Source organism: Rhodamnia argentea, chromosome 7 (assembly GCF_020921035.1).
Source record: "Rhodamnia argentea isolate NSW1041297 chromosome 7, ASM2092103v1, whole genome shotgun sequence".
Taxonomy (NCBI): Eukaryota; Viridiplantae; Streptophyta; class Magnoliopsida; order Myrtales; family Myrtaceae; genus Rhodamnia; species Rhodamnia argentea.
In genome coordinates this window covers 11466024-11491040 of record NC_063156.1, presented here as the reverse complement: position 1 = coordinate 11491040, position 25017 = coordinate 11466024, and the positions used below count along the sequence as shown (strand labels likewise).

The following is a 25017-nucleotide window of genomic DNA, read 5'->3' as shown; positions in this document are numbered from 1 at the left end:
TTTCCAAAAAATTATTAAAATTATCCACGTCGGTGCCGATGGTACCACGTAGGCCGGCAGGCATCCACGTCGATGATTTCCAGCCAATAGGATTGAATTGGCAAAAAATGAAAAATGTTTATAACTGAAACAAAATTTTTAAAAGGTTCAAGACTGAATTAGCAAAAGTGCGAAAGGTTAAGGATTTTTTTTTGACAATTTTCCCATTAACTTGTGTCACTGTTTGATCGGATTATGGAAGTCAAATAGGAAAAATATGACATTCAATGCTTTAGTCTAATAAGCATTTAAGGTTTGAATTGGATATGCATACGAGATATAGACCAATGCATGTCCCAAAACCTCTTTAGACCAGATGCATCCATAAAATTTGGTAATCTCTTAAATATTTTTCTGATTATAGCATTTCTAAGCATTAGAGTAAAGCATTAAATGCGAGATTACCTCTTTACATTTGACCAAGCATACCCATCAAATTTGGTAATCTCTTAAATATTATTCTGGTTGTAGTATTTCTAATCACGGGTGAACCCATTGGAATATTCTCTCTCTCTCTCTCTCTGCTGTAAAAGCGTCTACATAATTCCAAATAATTGTATATTTCTTAAGTTTCACTTGCCCCAGCTCATTTGAAGTTTCCTTTGTAATAAGCAATGTACATAAGGTAGGTTAGTGTACTTAATGATTATATATGGCTTTACATTTATGAAAACGGTCATATTTTAGTAAGGCTATATTCAATTTCGTTTTTATGCGAATATGGTAGCTCTTTTTGACAACCAACTTAGGTAATTAACTCACATGGGACTTGTGATGTACATGTAACGGGGCAACATAATAAATAGGTAAAATTGTTTGGCTCTATTTAACTGCGTTCTCTGAAATATTGACCATTTTCTTCTGTTCATAAACTACCTTCTGTCTTTCAAATGCAAAACCCTAAGATGCCTACGTCACACCAAGAGCAATTCCAAGATGGATTACCTGGGGGATCATCTCCAAAGACAAGTGCAGATCAATCTAAAATGAATGAGGTATGTCCCGATTGACCTTTGTACTAGGTAATCGGCCATGTATTCATGTTTCTTATGCAAAGAAATGGTTGTTTCCATTTTTCAATTGTTTCCTTCATCGGATTATGGTCTGAGATGGGTTGCCGGCCATAGGTGAGGGTGTTGTGGTCCTTGCTTGGATTTGGACAAGGATCGTTGGCCTTCACCGCGCCCTTGGCTGGCCAATGAAGGAAAAAAAGAAAAGGAAAGAAAAGAAAAAGAAAAGAAAAGAAAAAGAGAGAAAAATTTAGATTTTTTTTTTCAAAATTGTAACGTCGTCCATGTCGGCGCTGCTAGGCGAGCCATGTAGGATGATGATGTCCATGTGAGTGATTTCAGGGCAAAATTGGCCAGAAAGATTAAATTCACATATTGTCAAAAGATTTAGGATTAAATTGACAAAGTTTAAAAAATTTTGACTGAATTTCCAGATAGGTTTATAACTTTTGGACAAATTTTCCAATTTTGTTATTGTATAAAATGTCAAAAATACGCTTAAATTTTTTATACAAATCACATATATATTTATAAATATTTATTTTTTTCGAATATAAATATTTAATTGATTATATGTCTTTTGTGCATCCATATTTGATTTATGAGAATGCAGAATTATAAAATGTATGTACACAAGAATATGATTTTGCGGATCACAGAATTGAAATTGTCAATAGGTGCTCTTTGTTAATATACACCGAAAAAATAGATAATAATGTTCTAGGGTTGTCGGTGTGAATGTATTACCCTTTGTATAGTTCAATGTATGAGTCGTTATCTGTTATTAGTCATTCGTAGGACAATAACATTAACGGTAGTTGTTTGCAATGCCAAACCTGTATTAGCTTTTGTAATTAATTAGACCATTAATTCCGTGATGTTAATCATTATAATATTTGCTGATCTCATTTCCTTTGATTGTGTTACTAGAGTTCATTTTTCTCCAGTAAGTGTAATGTTCGGTACATGGAACAATACCAATAAAAGGAAATGAGTTCCGTATACATAAATAGTGTATAGATTCACCAGCAACCCTAGAACATCAGTATCTATTCTTCTAGTGTAATGAATTAGACCGATAATTCCATTAAGTTAATCATTATTAATATTTACCGATCTCATTTCCTTTAATTGTGTTACTAGAGTTCATTGTTCTCTAGTAAGTGTAATGTTCGGTATAAGGAACAATACCAATAAAAGGAAATGAGTTCCGTATACATAAATAATGTATAGATTCACCAGCAACCCTAGAACATCAATATCTATTCTTCCGGCGCATAAAAATTTAGTCCATCATATAGAAAAATATATGCATAAGTACAATTATATGACAATGCCCAAATAGTAAAAAACCTATATTAGGGTAATTTCATGAATATAGTTGAATATCCTATTTTGCAGTATATATCTTGTCTCGTTTCATATCATGGGGCGACATTTAAATATGTTTAGATAATTTTTTCAATCATGTCTTGTACTTCTCTGTCTCGCTCATCCTTGTAGGTCAATCGGCCATTCTCTACCACAAACAACTCTCGTGTTTTAATCGGATCGAATGAAGCATATAGTCCAAAGAAGCCGAATGAAGAGGGAAAACGTGATCGAGTGTATTCATCACTTAGAGCAGTAGTCAATGTAAGTTTCTATGATGCTTTTTTGGATGCAAATATCATGTAAGGTTTATTTTGTTCTCTGATATATAGTGAGATAGACCATGACATAAATGCAACCTTGCTATTATAGAATATGGCTTTGTCAAATTCACTTTTTTTTTTTACAATGTTCAATATTTAGTTTTTGAATGCATATAGGTTCACGAAAGATTGACATAGTATGACATTGAGATGCAAATGACTCCTTCACTTGATTCTCGAATTATATTTGATAAACTTGGATGTATTTATGAAGTGCACAACTAGATTTCATTTGTAAAAAGTAACGACTAGAGATTTATATATAAATAGAGTACACGTGTTCCCAATTCTTTTGACTTTGACTACAAGTGGTAAATAGCCAGCTCTTTAATAATAAGGTATGCTACTGATGATTTGTGATTATAGGAAGTTGCTTCACAATTGATAAAAAGCTCAGATGAGGTGCTCCACCCGGATCCGATATCATATTGTTTACCTAAAAATTATGGTGGGATGAATGCCTCGAACACTGAGGTAATTAATATTATTTCAATGATTTGTTTATAAATTGTTCACATATGGATTGCCAAGATCTGAACAACATTTTTTTGAGTTGAAGTGTATATTGATAGAGAATGACAAATGATGAAATCCTAGGCACAGTCAAGTCCATTTTCTTCGGCTGAAGCCAAAACTAGGGCTAAAAGCACCCAAGTTGGGGAAGAGTCTGTTTCTTTCATACTACCCCCGGATTGTCAAATTGGCAGAGACTCGAACAAGGTGGCTTCTAGAATTTATTCTTTATGCTTTTACATTGAATTTCATATAGGATCTCACTTTATATACGTCGAAATTTTTAGAATTAGTTCATTTTTGTGATGCCACTATGAACTATCGGTTGCAGAGTATCCAACATCAATCTTCATTTGAAGAGAGGCTTCGAGGGTGGCATATTGAATGCAGACGACGTGCAAAGGAAAATTAGATTTGGTAATGGTGGATTCAAAACTTTTGTTGCTTCTGCTCTCCTTAATAACATCAAAGTGTCAAAAGAGGTAATGTAAATTCAAGTGATTTGGGTTCTTTATGACATTGCAAGGAGATGAAACGAATTATCTAGTAATGTATGTCAGCTGAAAGGATTAAAAAATCTTAATTTTACTTTCTCGCCTATTGATCATTATGTGTACTCAACCTATTTTTACACCCTTTGATTAGCAATTGCTATGCACATGACTTTTAGGAATTTATCCGATGCTAATGAAGCTAACGGAATCTGTTATCTTTGCAGTTCTATCGTCATGGACATTCAAGAAGAATGTTTCGCTCAACTGTCGAGGTTGTTGAGTTTATAACGAAGGCTTTCATTGCTAAGGAGACATCAGGGAATCATTTTGCACTAGTGAGTTACCACAACCCTAAATAAGCAAAATGCGAATTCGTTATTCTTTTATTAACACTTAGTTTGTGATTTCATTTGGGTGCCAATTCAGGAGCAAGGTCCTACCACTGCGGAAATTAATGCTAAACGTTTTTTTGGAGGAATCATACGACAACCTCAGTAACTTCTGTAGCAGATCGGGGGCACAAGGTTATTGAAGACAAGAATTTTCTAAGGGAAGGAATACTTCTTCTCATTCATTGCAATAACTTAACAGCAATACATATACAAACTTAACCTAAACTTCCTCCTACAAATATGGTAACAAGATATTCACAAATAACAAAACGATTCCTTCAATATGGTGCTAATCTATTCCTAAAATACACCAATTAGCTAATTGACAGCTCACGCCAACACTCCCCCTCAAGTGGGTGAAAAAATGTCTTTGATACCCAACTTGACAAGTGAGCTTTTGAAGTCCCTCCTAGATACAGCTTTAGTTAGCATGTCTGCCGGTTGATCACTTGATCCGATGAACGGGATTTGAATGACCCCTTCTTCCAGCTTCTCTTTGATGAAATTACGATCAATCTCCACATGTTTAGTTCGGTCATGTTGCACAGGATTTTCAGAGATACTTATAGCTGCCTTATTGTCACAAAAAAGTCTCATTCCTGTTCTTGGAGGGTAACCTAGTTCAGTCATCAACCTTTTTAACCAAAGCAGTTCACATATCCCTTTTGTAACTCCTCCGAACTCAGCCTCTGCGCTCGAAAGGGACACGACTTTTTGCTTCTTGCTTCTCCATGTAACAAGATTTCCTCCCACCAAAGTAAGATAACCAGAAGTTGATTGCCTATCGCTAACATTTCCTACCCAATCTGCATCACTATACCCTTCTACGTCCAGGTGACCATGCTTTCCGAAAAACAAACCTTTTCCCGGGGCTGCCTTCAAATATCGCAAGATTTGAACAATCGCATCCATGTGAACCTTTTTGGGAGTGTGCATGAATTGACTTACCATACCGACAGCGTATGCAATGTCGGGCCTGGTATGAGATAAATAGATTAGTCTTCCTACAAGACGTTGGTACCGATCTCGATCCGCATGAGTTTGATCCGGACCGTCGTGAAGCTTATGATTCTGTATTATCGGAGTATCAGCTGGTTTGCACTCCAACATTCCAACTTCGGAGAGAAGATCTAGCACGTACTTCCGTTGAGACAAGAAAATTCCTTCTTCCGATCTTGCTACTTCAATCCCTAGGAAATATTTTAACTCTCCAAGATTCTTCATTTCAAAGTCACTATTCAGTCTAGACATGAGTCTCGTACTCTCCACATGATCATTGCCTATAATGATGATATCGTCAACATATATAATGAGAAGAGTTACCTTCTCATTTCGCCGTCTCAGAAATAAGGTATGATTGGCATTACTCTGCTCATATCCATACTTCTTCATAGTGACACAAAATCTTCCAAACCATGCACGGGGGGATTGTTTCACTCCATAGAGTGACCGTTCCAATCTGCACACAACATTTGGGTTGCCATCACACGTATATCCAGGTGGGACTGTCATGTAAATTTCTTCTTTCAAATTTCCATGAAGAAATGCGTTTTGTACATCAAGCCGATGTAAGGGCCAATTTAAATTAGTCGCTAAAGACAACAGAACTCTCACAGTGTTTAATTTTGCTACTGGAGAGAATGTTTCTTTATAATCAACTCCATATGTCCGTGTATACCCCTTTGCCACGAGTCGTGCCTTATATCTCTCAACGGACCCATCCGACTTATACTTTATCGTGAAAACCCACTTGCAACCCACTGCCTTTTTCCCTGTTGGAAGAGTTACCGGTCTCCAAGTTCCATTCTTTTCTAAAGCTTCCATCTCCTCCTTCATGGCTGCTATCCATTTAGGATCCTTCATAGCATCCTCCACTCTCTTGGGAACAGGCTCAACTGAGACATTAGCAATAAAAGCTTTGTATGTTTATGATAATCTTCTTGTTGACACATAGTTGGCTATAGGATACTTGGATCTTAGATTTTTGACTTTGGGAGAGTATCTATCGGGTGCCCTCCCCCTGTTGTGCCTATCGGGAAGGACATATGTGTTGCAACTATTTAAATTATCACAGAGTGGAGAAGAAATGGGTACCTCGGGATCATTCGCGGGAGCTTGGTCGGATACTAAAGAGGGAGATGGATGGATAGAAGTTTGTTCAATAGCAGCATTATGGTTTTTTCCCGAATCAACTTGTTCTGAAACCTCCTGAAATTCTGCTTGAACCCCACCATTGCTTGATTAAATCTGTTCATCAATTGCAAGGTGCGGTACTTCCACCGTTGGCTGTGCTAGTATACTGCTCTCCATTGTAGGCTGCGGTATTGATTCCGGGATGTTTACCATAGGCAATGGTATATTGGAAATATCCTACCAATTTTTATCCAGCTCTTCTCCCTCGGTACTAATACTCAATTGTGATGTTGGATAAAAGAGCTCAGATTCAATAAAAGTAACATCAAGTGTGACATGGATCTTCTTGGTACTGGGGTTGTAACATCGGTATCCTTTCCGGTTTGATCCGTATCCAATAAACAAGCACCTTTACGCACATGGATCCAGTTTGGTCCGTTGATTTTTATGCAAGTGAATAAGAGCCACACATCCAAAAACTTTCGGAGGTAGAGTCAAAACACCGGGAAGCTCCACATGGTCGGCAAGGCTTTGCAATGGAGTTCGGAAATTTAACACCCGCGAGGGCATTCGGTTCATTAGATACACTGAAGCTACTATAGCAGAATCCCAAAACCTCTTCGGAACATGACTCCCTATGAGAAGAGCTCTTGCGGTCTCAAGAATATGTCGATTCTTTTGCTCGGCTACTCCATTCTGTTGTGGTGTTTGAGCACAAGAGGTTTCATGAATGATGCCATGCCGATAAAAATACGCATCAAGCTTGTTGTTCACATATTCCCCTCCATTATCCGTTCGAAGTACTTGAATCTTTCCATCAAACTGTGTTTTAATCATTACATGGAATTTTTCAACTATAGCAAGAACCTCATCCTTGTGTTTCATTAGATATAGCCAAGTCATCCTAGCGCAATCGTCCACAAATGTAACAAACCATCTAAAACCAGAAACCGTAGATATTGGAGATGGCCCCCACACATTAGAATGAATCAAAGCAAATGGTTTTGTTCTTTTATTGATACTAGGAGGAAAACTAACACGGTGACTCTTTGCTCGAATACAAGTTTCACATGTGAATAATGACTCTGAAAAATGACGAAATAATTCAGGAAATAACATCTTCAAGTACCCAAAAGAAGGATGCCCAAGTCGACGGTGCCATAACCAAACCAAGCGTCTTTCTCTGTCAAGATTACCCCGAGTATGTAAAACATGACCTGACTTCGACCCGAAATCATGTAAGAAATATAATCCATCCCTCTTAGTACCACGTCCAGTAATCTCCTTCGTGCGAATGTCCTGGAAAAGATACAAATCGGGATACATCAGAACACAACATTGTAGATCTTTGGTAAGTTGTCCTACAGACAATAACTTATTTGATAAAGAAGGCACTAGCAATGTATTTGAAAGAGACACAGATTTAGAGAGTGCAACATCTCCTGCTCCAATTACATTGAAACTATGACCATTTGCATTTGTAATCCAATCCCGCATTGGAGAAGTTGTTGTTACAAGATCTTGAGAGTCAAAGGTCATGTGATCGGTCGCCCCGGAGTCAATAATCCATCCAGCATTCTTATCCAAGTGAGAGACAGAAAGAGCACAACCTGAATTACCTTCAGCGTCTTCAATTGGTTTTTGATCCGGTACTAACGAAAAACCAGTACCTCCAGGAGACTAAAGCTACTTGAGCACTTCCTTTTCCCGCCTCTTTTCCCGCCTTCTTCTTTTTCTGTAATTCTTCCCACCACTCGGGATACCCGTGGAGTTTAAAACAAGTATCCTTCGTGTGTCGTGAATTCCCACAATGAGAACACCCTCCAGAGATAGCAGTCGATTGTTGTGCACCCCCTTTTTGTCGAATATCTCGATTCGGTGTTCCTCTTGTTGTCAAACGGAATCGAGAGTCTACCCCCTCACGTCGAGAGATCATAGCCCCACCCGGGATTCCATGTTCTCCGAATGAGAGCATCACCATTTGTCGAACATCCTCCCGTCTCACTCGAGCATATGCTTGCTCTACGGTGGGGAATGGTTGCATTTGTAGTACATCGGCTCTAACCTTGTCAAGTCGATCATCCAGTCCATCAAGGAAGAGATATACTCGATCTTCTTGAACTGTAGAGTTATATCTCGCAATATCATCAGCACACGTCATGGGGTTTGGTCTGCGAAAATCAATCTCTCTCCAGAGAGCCCGAAGATTGTTATAGAAGGTTTCAATTGGTCCTCCATTCTGCTTCAATCGCGACACTTGCCGCTTCAAATCATATACTTGGGACGTATCGGTCCCATCAAAATAGGTTGTTGCCACCGACTCCCATATTGCTTTTGCCGTTGGGAATCTTATAAAATTTCCGATCAACGCTGGTTCCATTGAGTTTATGAGCCAACCTTTCACGGTGGCATCTTCAGTTTTCCACTTCCGGAAAGCGGGGTTAGTCCGGGCAGGTTGTGGAATGTCACCAGTCAAGTATCCCAATTTGTCTTTGCCGGAGACGTACATCTCGACAACTTGGGACCACAAGCCATAATTCATGCCGTTGAACTTAATGGCGATCGTAGGGGCAGAATTTTCTGTCGATGATGGTGGACTTTGTTGTGCTGCAAGTTGCTTCATCGCAGCCGTAAGACTTTCAAGGATCGCTATGGCTGTCGATCCTTCACTGGATTGTGTTGTTGCTATTTCCTTTCCTTCCATGGCGTACAACAACGGGACGAAGTCGATCGGCGTGAGACGACGACACCGCGACCGCCGTAGTCGATAATTGACATACAGTACCCCAAGGATCAAACCCTAGGGCTCTGATACCATGAAGACAAGAATTTTCTAAGGGAAGGAATACTTCTTCTCATTCATTGCAATAACTTAACAGCAATACATATACAAACTTAACCTAAACTTCCTCCTACAAATATGGTAACAAGATATTCACAAATAACAAAACGATTCCTTCAATATGGTGCTAATCTATTCCTAAAATACACCAATTAGCTAATTGACAGCTCACGCCAACAGTTATTCCTTTGAAGCGAATCTTACATCTTAAGAGAAAAATGAGCTCCTTATATCTGCTAATTATTTGATTATTTTCTCGATAGAAAGCGAACATGAAAGGGAGAAATCCGTGAAGTCGAACAGCGAGAACAAGGGTGTTGCATATATTGATGAAGAGACTCATACAACAAGCAAATCTGCTTGAGGGGAGTATTGCTTTGTTAGTTGAGAAAGACAACCATCACTTTGCACCAGCTCAAGCATCCATAATTCAAGAGAAGAGCCTAAAATGACATGCATTAGCTCAAATGTTTCCTCACAAATATCTGATTTGGTTCTTTTTAATCAGTACAAAAGTAAATTGAGTTTATTTACATTTCATTCCGTCGGACTTGTTGGATGATATCTATTCTCGGAACTATTTTGAACGATGACTCTTAAACTTATTTGTCAGCCATGAATAGAGAAAGTATAAAGCCTATTGTTTCTTTCCATTTATTTTTTGTGACTTGTAATTTATCCTAAGAATATATATTGGCAACTGTACAATAGGCATACGACTTTTTGGACAATTATCATGATATTAATAGCATATGCACCAGTGGAGAGTGTGATCTCCTTTGCTCTTAGTGAGTCTAAAATAAAATTTTATTCCGAACTTGCAGAAGTAAGGGTTTGTTCCTTTCCTTGCACTGGAAATGGATTTCCTTTGCATTTTATCATAAGATGTCGTGGCTACATAATTGAAAATGATCAGGCTAAATTCATCTTTCATTGTAGTTAACGATATTGGATTGTGGCTTAATGATGCCTATAAAAGGAAAAAGTCATTTATGGAAGTCGAATATGTAAAATCTGGCATTTAATGCTTTTGTTCAAAATTGGATATGCATAAGATATAAGGATCAAGCATATCCTGAAACATTGACCAGATACATCCATAAAACTTGGTAATCTCTTAAATGTTATTCTGCTTATGGTATTTCTAATCACATATCAATGCATTTGACATAAAAGTTAAATGTTAACCTGAATGATGCCCCAACTCATTTGAAGTTTCTTTTGTATTAAGCAACATACATAAGGCAGGTTAGCGTACTTAATGATTATATATGGCTTTAGATTTATGGAAAAAGGTTATATTTTAGTAGGGTTAGATATAATTTAGCTTTTATGCGTATATGGGAGGCTCATTAGCTCTTTTTTACCACTAACTTAGGTAATTAAATCACATTAGTTTCGCAATGATGTACATGTATCGGTGCAACATAATAAATTGGCAAAATTGTTCAGCTCTATATAATTGCGTTCTTTGAAGTATTCACCATCTTCTTCTTCTCTTCATCCACTTAACCAAGCCAACAATCCGCCCCTAATTTCTCTCTTTCAAATGGCCAACCCTAAGATGCCAACCCCATCAACATCAACCCAAGAGCAATTCCAAGAGGGATTATCTGGAGTATCATCTCCAAAGACAAGTGCAGATCATTCCAAATTGAATGAGGTATGTCTGGATCGACCTTTGTACTAGGTTATTGGTCATTTATTTGTGTTTCAAATACAAAAATGGATTTTTTGTAAGAAAAAAAAGGAAAACCAAAATTGAAGATTGATGATAGATAAGAAAAAATAGTTCCAAAGCTCTCTAGCTGTGTCGTTTGGTTTATGGTAGAGTTAAGATTTGGTTTGCAACAAATGATCCATCATCTAGATTTGTGAATGATTCTGCATACTTTACATAGATCGTAACATCTATAGGGTTAGAATCTAATTTTCCTAAGTGCATTCAAATCTAAACACTTATACCACGGCAAAAATTGGTGGTTGAATTTTATTAGGGATAATTCTCCAAAAAGTCCTAAACCAATTGTACAGTGGCCAGTTCGATATTAAACTTTTCAATTTCGTCAATTTTCCTAAACCTTTCGATGATTTGTTAATGTAGTCTTTCTGGCCAATTTTACCCGAAAATTGCTGACGTGAACTATTTTTGTGATTTTTAAGAATTTTCTGTATTTTTTTCCTTTCCCTTTTTCCTTTCTTTCCTTCTTCTTTTTCTTTTGCCTTGTTCCAGCCAAGGACCACAACGCCCTCCTTGTGACTAGCAACCTTGTCCGCCGAAAATCTGATGAAGGCAAAAAAAAAAAAAAAAAAAACTAAAAGAAAAAGGAAAGAAAAGAAACATGAAAAGAAAAAAAGAGAGAAAACTTTAAAGATTTTTTACAAAAACTAAAAATTGTAAGAAATGTCCACTACAACACTGGCTGCTGGTCAAGCCCCTTAAGATGGCAGCATTTACTTCAGCGATTTTTGGCTAAAATTGTCTAGAAGGATTATATTGGTACATCGTTAAAAGGTTTAGGAAAAAATTGACAAAATTGAAAAGTTTGGACTGAATTGGCCGTTGGGTTTAGGATTTTTTGGACAACTTTTTCAATTTTGTTATTGCATAAAATGTTTAAAATTCTCTTAAAATCTTTTGTTGTTCGAAGAAAAAAACATATACATTTATGTGTATCTAGATATCAATATATCTTTTGTGCGTCCATATTTGTTTTGTGTGTTTGAAGAATTATTAAACGTATGTATAAAAGAGTATAATTTTGCGGATGACAGAATTGAAATTGCCAATAAGTCCTTTTTGCCAATCCACATTGAAAAAATAGATAACGATGTTCTAAGGTTGCTGGTTTAAATTTATTACCCTTTGCACATTTCGATGTGTCAGTCGTTATCTGTTATTCTTTAGTTATTCGTTATTCGTTGAGCAATAACACTAATGACAAGTTTGAAATGTGAAACTTTATTAGCTTTTGTAATTAATTAGACCTGTATTTCCATTATGGTAAACATTAGTAGTAAATACCGATCTTATTTCCTTTAATTGTGTTACTAGAGTTCATTGTTCTCTAGTAAGCGTTGTGTTCATTATAAGGAACAATACCAATTAAAGGAAATGAGTTCCGTAGTGTATACATTGAAACTAGCAACCCTTGAACATCAGTAGATATTCTTGCAGCGTGTAGAAATTTAGTCCATCATATAGAAAAATATCTAAATGCATAAGTACAATTGCATGATAATGCTTAAATAGTCAGTATTCTATATCAGGGTAACTTAATGAATATAGTTTTTTTTTATTTTGGTCTGAACTTTTAATGAATAAAGTTGAAGATCCTATTTTGCAGCATAAATTTTGTGCCGTTTCAAATCATTGGGCAACATTTAATGACGACTCTATGCTTTGATAATTTCTTCACTTATGTCTTGTACTTTTTCTGACTCTTTCATCCTTGTAGGTCAACTGGTCACTCTCTAGTAAAGACAACTCATGCGGTTTAATCGGGTCGAATGAAGCATGTGGTTCATCAAAGCCAGACGTTCCTAATCAAGGACAACGTGATCAAGTGTATACATCACTTAGAGCAATAGTCAATGTAAGCTAATTTTCAATAATTTCTTTTTGATATAAATATCGTGTAAGGTTTATTTTGTTCATGAGATAGACCATGACATAAATGCAATTTTACTATTACACAATACGGCCTTTTCAAATTCACATTGTTTATGGGGTTCGAGACTTAGTTTTTGAATGCGGCTATCTTCACAAAAAGATTGACATAGTATAACATTGCGATGCACATGACTACATCTTGATTCTTGAAGTATATTTGATAAACTTGGATGTATTTATGAAGTTCGCAGCTACATTTCATTTGTAAAAAGTTACAACTAGAGGCTTATGTATATTTGACCAAAAAAAAAAAAAAACACTTATGTATAAATAGTTAAGTACTGTGCATATGTTTCCAAATCTTTTGACTTTGACTATAAGTTGCAGATAGTCCATTTGTTGGTAATAAGATATACTACCGATGATTTGTGATTGTAGGAAGTTGCTTCACAATTGAAAAAACGTTCAGATGAGGTGCTCGACCCGGATCCGATATCGTATTGTTTACCTGAAAATTCTGGTCCGATAAATGCCCCAAACAGCGAGGTAATATTATTTTGATTTTTTTATAGACTGTTCACGCATGTGAAGATCTGAACCACATTTTTTCAGTTGAAGTGTATATTGGTTGATTAATGACAAACGATGATATCCTAGGCACAGTCAAATCCATCTTCTTCTGCCGAAGCCAAAACCAGGGGTAAAAGCACACTAGTAGGGGAAGAGACTGTATCTTTCATGCTACCCCCCGATTGTCAAATTGGCAGAGACTCAAACAAGGTGGCTTCTAGAATTTCTTCTTTATTTTTTATGTTGAATTTCATGTCGCAATCTCAATTTATATTTCTAGAAATCTGTAGAATACGTTCATTTTTGTGATGCCACTATGAATTATTGGTTGCAGAATATCCAACATCAATCTTCGTTTGAAGAGAGGCGTCAAGGGTGGCATATTGAATGCAGACGACGTGCAAATGGAAAATTAGATTTGGTAATTGTGTGTTCAAAACTTTTATTGCTTCTGCTTTCCTTTATAATATCAGAGTTTCAAAAGAACTAATGTAAGTACGAACGATTTAGTTTCTTTAGGACATTGCAAGGAGATGAAACGGATTACCTAGTAATGTATGTTAGCTGAAAGGATTAAAACAATCTTTGTTCTGATTTATCGCCTATTTATCATTAAAGTGTACTCAAACATTTTTTACACCGACCCACCCATCGGTGGCCGCGATGGTTTGAGCCCAGTTCCTTTCACGAGAGGTCATGGGTTCGAAACTCGCAAGCGTTGGTGATTTAAGCGGGGGGTCGTAGCGGTGGGATGCTGCGCTAGCCCCCTCCCCCGAAGAATAGTCGTGCTCTACCGCTGGTTTGAGCCATAGCTCGCCGGCCGCACGGACACCTCAATTATAAAAAAAAAAAAACATTTTTTACACCGTTTTTTTGTCAAGATTTTTTTTGGACAACCTTTGATGAGTAATAGCTTTGCACATGACTTTCGGGAATTTCTCTGGTGCTAAGGAAGCTAACGAAATCTGTGGTCTTTGCAGTTCTATCGTCATGGACAGTCAAAAAAGATGTTTCGCTCAACTGTTGAGGTTGTCGAGTTTATAATGGAGGCTTTCATTGTTAAGGAGACATCAGGGAGTTATTCTGTACAGGTGGGTTATCAAAATCCCAAATAAAATGTGAATTGGTTATTGTTTTCTTAACCCTTAGTATGGGATTTCATTTGGCCACCAATTCAGGAGCAAGGTCCTGCTACAGCATCAAAAGGTTTATTGAAGAGAAATGTATCTTCCAGTGAGAAAGAAGAAGTTCCTCCATCCAAGTTATTTAAGATCTCTAGCGCAAAGAAATTTCCGAATGCTCAATCTGAAACTAGCAGAAGTGTTGACAATACTAGGGTTGAAAAGGCAAATCCAGAAACCGATGTTAAACGTTTTCTGGAGGAATCATACGACAACCTCATGAACTTCTGTAGCGGTTCAGGGGCACAAGGTTATTCCGTTAAAGCACATCTTACAACTTAAGAGAAAACTGAGCTCCTTATATCTGCTAATTATTTGATTATTTTCTGTATAGAAAGCGAACATGAAAGGGGGAAATCTGGAAAGTCAAGCAGTGAGAACAAGGATGATGCATTTATTGATGAAGAGACATCTACAACAGGCAAATCTGATTGAGGGGAGGATTGCTTTGATTAGTTGAGAAAGACAACCATCACTTTGCACCAGCTCAAGCATCAATAATTCAAGAGAACAGCCTAAAATGACATGCCTTAGTTCAAATGTTTCTTCACAAATATCTAATTTGGTTCGTCATATCAGTAAAACAGCAAACTGAATTTCATTTACGTTTCATTCGGTCAGATTTGTTGGATGATATCTATTCTCGGAAGTTTTGTTATGTGAACTATGAATCATTAAACCTTTTTTTGTCAGCCGTGAATAGAGAAAGTGGAATGGGAATGAAGTCTATGTTTTCTTCCCATTTGCTTTTGGTGACTTAAAATCTTTGTTGAGAATATACATCAGGCATGGAAGGTATCTTCAAACTGTTGTCATCAATATAAGAGCAAGTGCGGAAATAACAATGTTAGAGATGTTTTAAATATTTTCTGGAGATATTTAGGATATTTCTGATTTTCTATCTCTATTTAGATGATACAAATCTGATTTGATTTTCTTTAGTAGTTCTATAATAAAGTCCATGTTTTCTTATTGATATGTTTGTATATATAGCCAATGATCCTTTCGATAAAATTTATTTTTGCGTGAAATCCATCCTTATGGAAATCACTAAAGAAGACCACGGATATTAATATTAATATTAATCAATGTGCCTATACATTTATATGTTCATTAAAGCAGGAGAATTTATTTGCCGTTGACTCGTCGATGCCCCATACAATGTTTAGTGCGTTGAAATGTTATTTCTCTCTTTATTCTATGTTGTTAGTGTCAGAATACATGTATGAGTTTTGTTAAAAAAGTCTCACATTGGGAAATTGATATAGTACTGAGCAATTAATATTTAACTCATAACTTATTGGTTTAAAGTTTTGAGTGAAGCGGGTTGAACTGGATATATTGATGGGCATAGACTTGAGCTCTCTCTTGACAAACTTTATGGGTGAAGGTATCGGGACTTCATTGTCCACTCCCAATGTGCCTCCTTGGTCGGGGTTTGAGTTTGACGAACTTTTCGAGTGAAGTATCGAGACTTCTGCTAGGTGCTCCAACAAATGGATGGCTGAAGAGAGAGGAAGTGCAATTTTTGGGGATTTTTGGGCTGACCAAGAAAGACCCTGTTTATTTCAAAAAGAGGATAACATGAATATTTCTTTTGTGTATCCATATTTTTTTTTGTGAATACGCAGAATTATAAAAGGTATGTATCCAAGAGTATGATTTTGCGGATGACAGAATTGAAATTGCCAACAGGTACCTTTTGCTAATCCACACCGAAGAAATATATAACCATGTTCTAGGGTTGCTGGTTTGAATGTATTACCCTATGCATAGTTCAACAGTGTGAGTCGTTATCTGTTATTCGTTATTCGTTGAACAAAAACACTAACAGCAAATTTGAAATGTGAAACCAACAACCCTAGAGGATCAGTAGATAGTCTTCCAGTGTATAGAAATGTAGTCCAACATAGAAAAATATCTAAATGCATAAGTACAATTACAGGATAATTCTCAAGTGAAAAGAATCCTATATCAGGATAATTTAGTGAATATAATTGAAGATCCTATTATGCAGCATAAATTTTGTCCTGTTTCAAATCGTTGGGCAGCATTGAATGATGAATATAATTGTGTATGCTTTGATAATTTCTTCACTTATGTCTCAAACTTTTCTGTCTCTTTCATCCTTGTAGGTGAACCGGTCACTCTTTACTACAGACAACTCATGCGGTTTAATCGGATTGAATGAAGCACGCGGTTCAACAAAGCCAGACCTTCCTAATCAAGGACAACGCAATCAAGTCTATAAATCAGTTAGAGCAATAGTCAATGTAAGTTAATCTTCTATAACTTTTCTTGTACAAATATTGTGTAAGGTTTATTTTGTTTGTGAGATAGACCATGACATAAGTGCAGTTTTACTATTATACAATATGGCCTTTTCAAATTCACTAAAAGATTTACATAGTATAACATCGCGATGCACATGACTCCATTTCTTGAAGTACATTTGAAAAACTTGGATGTATTTATGAATTGCGCAACTACATTTCATTCGTAAAGAGTTACAACTAGAGACTTACCTATGAATACAGCACATATGTTCCTAAATCTTTTGACTTTGAGTATAAGTCGTAGATAGTCCATTTTTTGATAATAAAGTATACTACTGATGATTTGTGATTGTAGGAAGTTGCTTCACAATTGAGAAAAAGTTTAGATGAGGCGCTCGACCCGGATTTGATATCGTATTGTTTACCTGAAAATTCTAGTGGGATAAATGTCCCGAACATCGGGGTAATATAATTTCAAATATTTTTATACACTGTTCCCATATGCATTGTGAAGAACTGAACAATAGTTTTTGAGTTGAATTGTATATCGATTGATAAATGACAAATGATTAAATCCTAGGCACAGTCAAATCCATCTTATTCGGCCGAAGCCAAAGCCCAGGCCAAAAGCACACTAGTTGGGGAAGAGACTGTATCTTTCGCACTACCCCTGAATTGTCAAATTGGCAGAGCCTCGGACAAGGTGGCTTCTAGAATTTCTTCGTTATGTTTATATGTTGAATTTCATTTCAGTATCCCAATTTAAGTATCTAAAAATTGTTAGAATCCATTCATTTTGTGATGCCACTATGAACTATTGGTTGTAGAGTATCCGACATCAATCTTCGTTTGAAGAGAGGCTTCGAGGGTGGCATATTGAATGCAGAGGCGTGCAAATGGAAAACTAGATTTGGTAATCGTGTATGCAAAACTTTTATTGCTTCTGCTTTCATTTATAATATCAGAGTTTCAAAAGAACTAATAGAAATTCGAGCGATAGAACTAATGTAAGTTCGAGTGATTTGGTTTCTTTAAGACATTGCAAGGAGATGAAATGGATTATCTAGTAATGTATGTTAACTGAAAGGATTGTAACAATCTTAATTCTACTTTATCACCTATTCCATCACTAAGTGTCCTCAAACTTTTTTCTATACCCTTTGATGAGTACAACTTTGCACATGACTTTCGGGAATTTCTCAGATGCTAAGGAAGCTAACAAATCTATGGTCTTTGCAGTTCTATCGTCATGGACATTCAAGAAGGATGTTTTGCTCAACCGTCAAGGTTTTCGAGTTCATAATGGAGGCTTTCATTGCTGAGGAGACATCAGGGAATCATTTTGTACAGGTGACTCATCAAACCCCTAAGCAAGTAAACTGCGAATTAGTTATTTTTTTTTTCTGGACTCTTTGTATATGATTTCATTTGGGTGCCAATTCAGGAGCAAGGTCCTGCTACTGCTGCAAGAGATTTATCGAAGAGAAGTATATCTTCCAGTGAGAAAGAAGAAATTCCTCCATCCAAGTTATTTAAGATCTCTAGTGCAGAGAAGTTTCCGAACGCTCAATCTGAAACTAGCAGAAGTGCTGACAATACTTGTGTTGAAAAGGCAAATACAGAAGCCGATGTTAAACGTTTTCTGGAGGAATCATACGACAACCTCATGAACTTCTGTAGCGGATCGGAGGAACAAGGTTATTCCTCTGAAGCAAATCTTACAACTTAAGAGAAAAATGGGCTCGTTATATCTGCTAATTATTTGATTATTTTCTGTATAGAAAGCCAGCGTGAAAGGGAGAAATCGTTGAAGTCAAGCAGTGAGAACAAGGATAACGCATTTATTCATGAAGAGATGCATACAACAGGCAAATCTTCTTGAGGGGAGGATTGCTTTGATTCGTCGAGAAAGACAACCATCGCTTTGCACCAGCTCAAGCATCCACTTGCATTAGTTCAGATGTTTCTTCACAATTATCTAACTTGGTTCATCTAATCAGTGCAAAAGTAAACTGAGTTTATTTACATTTCATTCCGTCCCGTCAGACTTGTTGGATGATATCTCTTCTTGAAACTTTTTTTATATGAACTATGAATCATTAAACCTCGTTTGTTGGCCAGGAATAGAGAAAGCGGAATAGGAATGAAGCCTGCTTTTTCTTGTCATTTGTTTTTGGTGACTTCTAATCTTTATTGAGAATATATATTAGGCATGTAAGGTTTTCTTCAAATTGTTGTCATCAATATAGGGGCAGGTGAGTCCAAACAAGAAAATCGAGAGCGTGATGGAACATTTATCTCCTTCTATTCAAGTATCTGTCCTTATATTTGCCTGGAATGGTCTCGTTAGAAAACAAACCATTTCTGGATTCATTTTCTTTGAGTATAAAAAATTAAATTTTATAAATCTGATGTGGATAAATTATTTTCAGTGGAAATATTTAATATTTAATTCTTTTGCAATCTAGTGGCCCATAATTGCTTTGTATCTTAGTAAATTTTTCATATCATTTTTTCTTTTTTCATAATGGGATTACTTTAGTTAGATTTTAATTCAATTGAAGTAGCAAGTGAATCTCAACATATGGTTATATAACATCTAAGAACAAAGAAGACCTAGAAAATCCTCGGTCCATTGTTATAGCAGATCCATTAGGATTCGAGGAATATGAGCAATTTGGGGCCAATCCTTGCCAGTTGTTTGTCGACATCTCTCGCTTGGTTCACCACAATGTTTGATGCATAATTCTTGAAGGGTAGTGAGGGACTAGACTTCTTGAAACATAGACGAGATGTAGCGACATCGTCTACAGCTGATTAATTTGAGATGTGTATGATTTGGCAGCCATTTGAGTGCAACCGTCAAGCTTGAGTAGTCATAGACAAAAAAGTACCCAAAAGTGTAGGCAGATCGTTTGAGACATCATAGCAGCTCCATCACTTGTTAGGACTGTGATATTGACAACATACGAAGGTTCAAAACATACTTGGACTTGTTCTCCTGGGTCTCCATGAGCTTGCAATTATGAATCACTTACAACTCTCGGCCGATTAATTAACCAAATGGCAAAGATAATGGTCTCCGATAATTTTTATTAATTATTTCTCAAGTTTGAGTCCGTGAACAAAAACCGTTTCAATATATTATAAGAAATTCGCATCCATGGAGTCCTAAGAATTGCGGATTTTCTGGGTATAATATTCTACTTCCTTGCACATCGTTACTCTTTGCGGTTAAGTAGAGATATATAAGGCTGACGAGCATTTTCTTGTTTTTTGGTAAATCGCCTGGTTCTAAGCATCCTTAGGGAATAAGTGTTGCAAAATCTGCAACTCATCAATGGTATCCGGAAACCTCTTCAATCATTGTGGTCACGAGTATAATGACCTCTATTGCTTTAGGTTACATATGAAAACTTGGCAGCTCCTCAAAACTATCAAATTACATATCCAGAATCCATAAGTGATCGCTCTCTCGTAATAATTCCATCATCAACTATGAACTGAAGTGTAATTGCACAAACTCTTGTCCCAGCCTTTTTGCTTATCTGAACGCTGCAGAAATTTTTCGGCAACTGCGTCTAGGCCACATAGGTCTTGCAGCACGGATTGATACGGACAGAAATGGCATCGCGGGTAGTGCGCGACCAGTTGGTAGATGAGCACCAGTGCAACCATGGCTCTTACCAATGGAGCCGCTGCTATACTGGAAATTTCATACTCTTTGAGGATCTTCAGTTTTAAGCTATGCATCTTTGAGTTGCAAGGTGAAACACTCTGAACAAGATTAAAAGAATACTTTGTAAGAGTTTTTTTTTATGTGGACTATATCTATCGAGATTGTAACTATTTTATGGGATTGGTCTAATAAGGTAAGATATAAAAAATTTTAATCAGTCTAACATGGGCCCGGTTGATGTGAGCCAAGTTGAATCTAGCCCGTGATGAGAGAGCCTGGTTGAAAACTCTATAAATAGTGCTCAAGTCTCTCATCTAACCCTAACGAAATACAAACCAAGTCACGTAAGGAGTGCATGGGGATTCGCATCACGAGGGGCCGTCTTATCGAGCTAGTGATACAGAGGGCAATTGAGAAGATTAAGTAAAGGTAATGCACTTAATGATTCATGAAAAAGATTATGTTTTATTAGTTTTCAGATCCAAAATTCGCCTACTTCACCTAAAGGGAAAATGCATTAAGGATTATCTCAATCGGTGTTATCATCTCCCACTCGTCAATCCACAATGAATAAGGTAAATCACGAAATACATGGCCAATAATCCAAGACAAAGGTCAATCTAGACTTATCTCATTCATTTTGGGTGGATCAGCACTTCTCGTCAGAGATGATAACACATACAAAATAATCCATCATTCGCTAGCTCTGTGGGTGAGGTAGGCAGGATTTGCACTTGATAACAGTTAAGGGTATGCTGTCACAACGAAATACACAAACTAAAGCAGGAACTCCGGCATAGTTCATTTCTGTTTTTTTTTTTCACTAAGGTTACAGATGGCAAATTCTTTGCCATCGGCTAGCCTTTGTCGATGTCCAGGAGACGGAATGAAATTTCCTCGAGCTAATTTAACGGATTGCCAAATGGGGGCTAATAATCCCTCTTGCTAGGTGGTGCCTACGGTTGACATGGATTCTCCCCAAAGCTACTGTCTTTACTACTTGGTTTTCTCGATTTTTTATGAAAATTCGTTTGTCAATTGGGGGACGTCATTTTACTTCTATGAGCCAGAGATTCAGATGCGACGATTTGATTATATGCTAAAAATTTACCTAACGCACAACATTGGTTTCTTTTTTCTTTTTGAAAACATTTGTTGATGCAATCTTGCTCATTTAAGTCCTAAAATACATTTGACATCATTACTGGGACTGGGAGAGAGATTTTTACTCGCAAATCAATCATCATTTCATTTTAGAGGTTTCACGAGATTTGATACAAGAGAAGCCCTTATCTTCTAATTAAATATGACTGTGGATGATCCTCCTGAAGGGATCCAAAACAGCGGTGGAAGCAGATGATATCTCAGGACTAAATATTTTCTTTGAACATGCTTTCCTAATATTACTATATCGATTAAATGGGTTGATAGTGGGTTTATTACACACCCACTATAACCCATCTTTTCTGTGTTTTTCTCTTCGCGAATAATTTTATTTGAAATTTGAGGGGACCATATATTATCTATTTCAACAAATTTGAGTGAAAATATGGATTGTATTCCATTTGACATTCCTACTCTTGATTTAGATATGACAAAGCATGTATTTACATCATTACTTAAAAGAAACATTAGCAGGCTAAACGCGTCATCCAATTAACGGGGCTTTAACCAATGTATATAGATGGATCGGTTGACCTGCACTCACGCTAATTAATCAGGTTGAAAGGTTTAGATATCCTTGTTATATGTTCCTCTAAGGTAGATATTAATAGCATACGTACTTATTAGCATTTCAAGAAAATGTATGACCTCCTTTGCATTTAGTGAGTCTACTGTTAGGATGCATGTGCGAGGTATGTTAGAAAAGTCCCACACCAAAGAATTGGTGTGGTGTGGAGCAATTAATATATCCTAATTGACCTATAACTCATTGGCTTAAGCTTTTAAGTGAAGGTGGGTCAAACTAGACATGTTGATGGGCTCGAACTTGGGCTCACTCTTGGCAATCTCCTGGATGAAAGTATCGGACTTCTGCTGCGCGCTCCCAACAAATGGTATTAGATCCGATGATTGATTAGTGGTTCACTCCCAATATGAATTGATGTTTGGTGAATAGCTCAAGGAAAAAATCTGGTGACCAACCCGATTTACAGGTTGGTAGGCGTTGTGGTGTAATAACGCGGGCCCGATGAGTGTTGATGCAGAAAGACACTTGAATTAAGTGGTGACCACTGGAGCTCATGTGACCTAACACTGGAGGGCCACTCCCAATATGAATTGGTGTTTGGTGAGTAGCTTAAAGAAAGAATCTTGTGACCAACGCTGTTTGCGGGCCGATGGCATTGTGGTGTAGCAATGCAGGTCCGATAGGCATTGATGGAGATTCAAGTTCGATGGGCGTTGATGCAAAAGGACACTTGAATTAAGTGGTGATCATTGGAGCTCATGTGACCTAACACTGGAGCTCAAACATGAGGGGGAGATTATTAGGATGCACGTGTGAGTTGTGTTAGAGAGGTCACACATTGGAGAATTGGTGTGGTGTGAAGCAGTTAATATATCCTAGTTGGCTCATAACTCATTGGCTTAAACTTTTGAGTAAAGGTGGGTCCGATTGGATATGTTGATGTGCTCAAACTTAGGCTCCCTCTTGGCAATCTCTCGGATGAAGGTATCGGACTTCTACTACGCACTTCCAAGACTAGGGGTGAGCTGTTCCCGGTCCGGTCCGGTTCCCATAAAAAATCGGGAACCGGACCGGTGGTCCCGGTTCTCACTTTTTGGAATCGTGGACCGGACCGGCCACCCTCGAATCCGAGAACCGGACCGGACCATCGATCCGGTACGGTTCCCGGGTGGTTCCAAAAAAAATTTCAATAAAGGGGTTGATCATCAAAAACTCATTACTTGTAAAAAGAATTTACGAAAGCTCATCAAAAGTGGGCGGTTCCCACTTTTGGTTTGGTTCTCCAAACATATTTGTGAAACCGCCCAGGACTTGAAGCTCGCAGAACATTAACGGAAAGTTAACTCCAAACAAGGGTGCTGCCTTGCTCTAAAAACAAGGAAATTCTATTTACAAGTAGGCATCTTCAATAAAGAGGTTGATCACCAAAAACTCATTACTTGTACCATTCAAAGAGGCTGCTCACCGCCCAGAGTCTAGTCCAAATTCAAAAACTCAACAACAAGTCAACGTGTCCCCATATGATCATCAAAAGCTCATTAAAAGCATACCCAAAGGAAAAAAAAAAAAAACGTACACTTGATCACAGAAAATTAATAGAAATGACAGTAAAATAGAAAAATGGGAAGATTTCTAAACTTCAAGTCTTTTCTTGAATTAAGTGGTGACCACTGGAGCTCATGTGACCTAACACTGGAGGGCCACTCCCAATATGAATTGGTGTTTGGTGAATAGCTTAAGGAAAGAATCTTGTGACCAACGCTGTTTGCGGGTCGGTGGCATTGTGGTGTAGCGATGCAGGTCCGATAGACATTGATGGAGATTCAAGTTCGATGGACGTTGATGCGAAAGGACACTTGAATTAAGTGGTGACCATTGGAGCTCACGTGACCTAACACTGGAGCTCAAATGTGAAGGAAAGATTATTAGAATGCACGTGTGAGTTGTGTTAGAGAAGTCACACATTGGAGAATTGGTGTGGTGTGAATCGGTTAATATATCATAGTTGGCTCATAACTCATTGGCTTAAACTTTCGAGTAAATGTGGGTCCGACTGGATATGTTGATGTGCTCAAACTTAGGCTCTCTCTTGGCAATCTCTCGGATGAAGGTATCAGACTTCTACTACGCACTCCCAGCACTAGGGGTGAGCGGTTCCCGGTCCGGTCCGGTTCCCATCAAAAACCGAGAACCGAACCGGTGGTCTCGGTTCTCACTTTTTGGAACCGTGGACCGGACCGGCCACCCTCGGAACCGGGAACCGGACCGGACCATCGGTCCGGTCCGGTTCCCGGGCGGTTCCAAAAAAAATTTCAATAAAGGGGCTGATCATCAAAAACTCATTACTTGTAAAAAGAATTTACGAAAGCTCATCAAAAGTGGGCGGTTCCCACTTTTGGTCGGGTTCTCCAAACATATTTGTGAAACCGCCCAGGACTTGAAGTTCGCAGAACATTAATGGAAAGTTAACTCCAAACAAGGGTCCCGACTTGCTCTAAAAACAAGTAAATTCTATTTACAAGTAGGCATCTTCAATAAAGAGGTTGATCACCAAAAACTCATTACTTGTACCATTCAAAGAGGCTGCTCACCGCCCAGAGTCTAGTCCAAATTCAAAAACTCAACAACAAGTCAACGTGTCCCCATATGATCATCAAAAGCTCATTAAAAGCATACCCAAAGGAAAAAAAAAAAAAAACGTACACTTGATCACAGAAAATTAACAGAAATGACAGTAAAATAGAAAAATGGGAAGATTTCTAAACTTCAAGTCCTTTCTTGATATTTGATGGATGAAACAAAAGTGCGGCCAACCTGCAATAAGTATATATAAGCAACGTACATTAGTTTTGAATTAGAAATGGAATTAATAGAAAGCGAACTCAAAGAGA

General features: G+C 37.4%; 2 long non-coding RNA genes across 2 annotated transcripts in view; one reads left to right on the top strand and one right to left on the bottom strand.

The window, feature by feature from the left end:
* The window catches only part of LOC125316022, a 25134-nt gene extending 8487 nt beyond the window's left edge, over positions 1-16647 (bottom strand). Inside the window, exons 1-2 of the long non-coding RNA XR_007199322.1 lie at positions 16637-16647; positions 15033-15038 (exon numbers count right to left, since the gene is read on the bottom strand). This is a non-coding gene — a long non-coding RNA (uncharacterized LOC125316022). The remainder of the gene's footprint in view (positions 1-15032; positions 15039-16636) is intronic.
* LOC125316021 overlaps positions 1-25017 on the top strand; it is a 26065-nt gene extending 1048 nt beyond the window's left edge. The window contains exons 2-3 of the long non-coding RNA XR_007199321.1: positions 4087-4089; positions 24853-25017. This is a non-coding gene — a long non-coding RNA (uncharacterized LOC125316021). The remainder of the gene's footprint in view (positions 1-4086; positions 4090-24852) is intronic.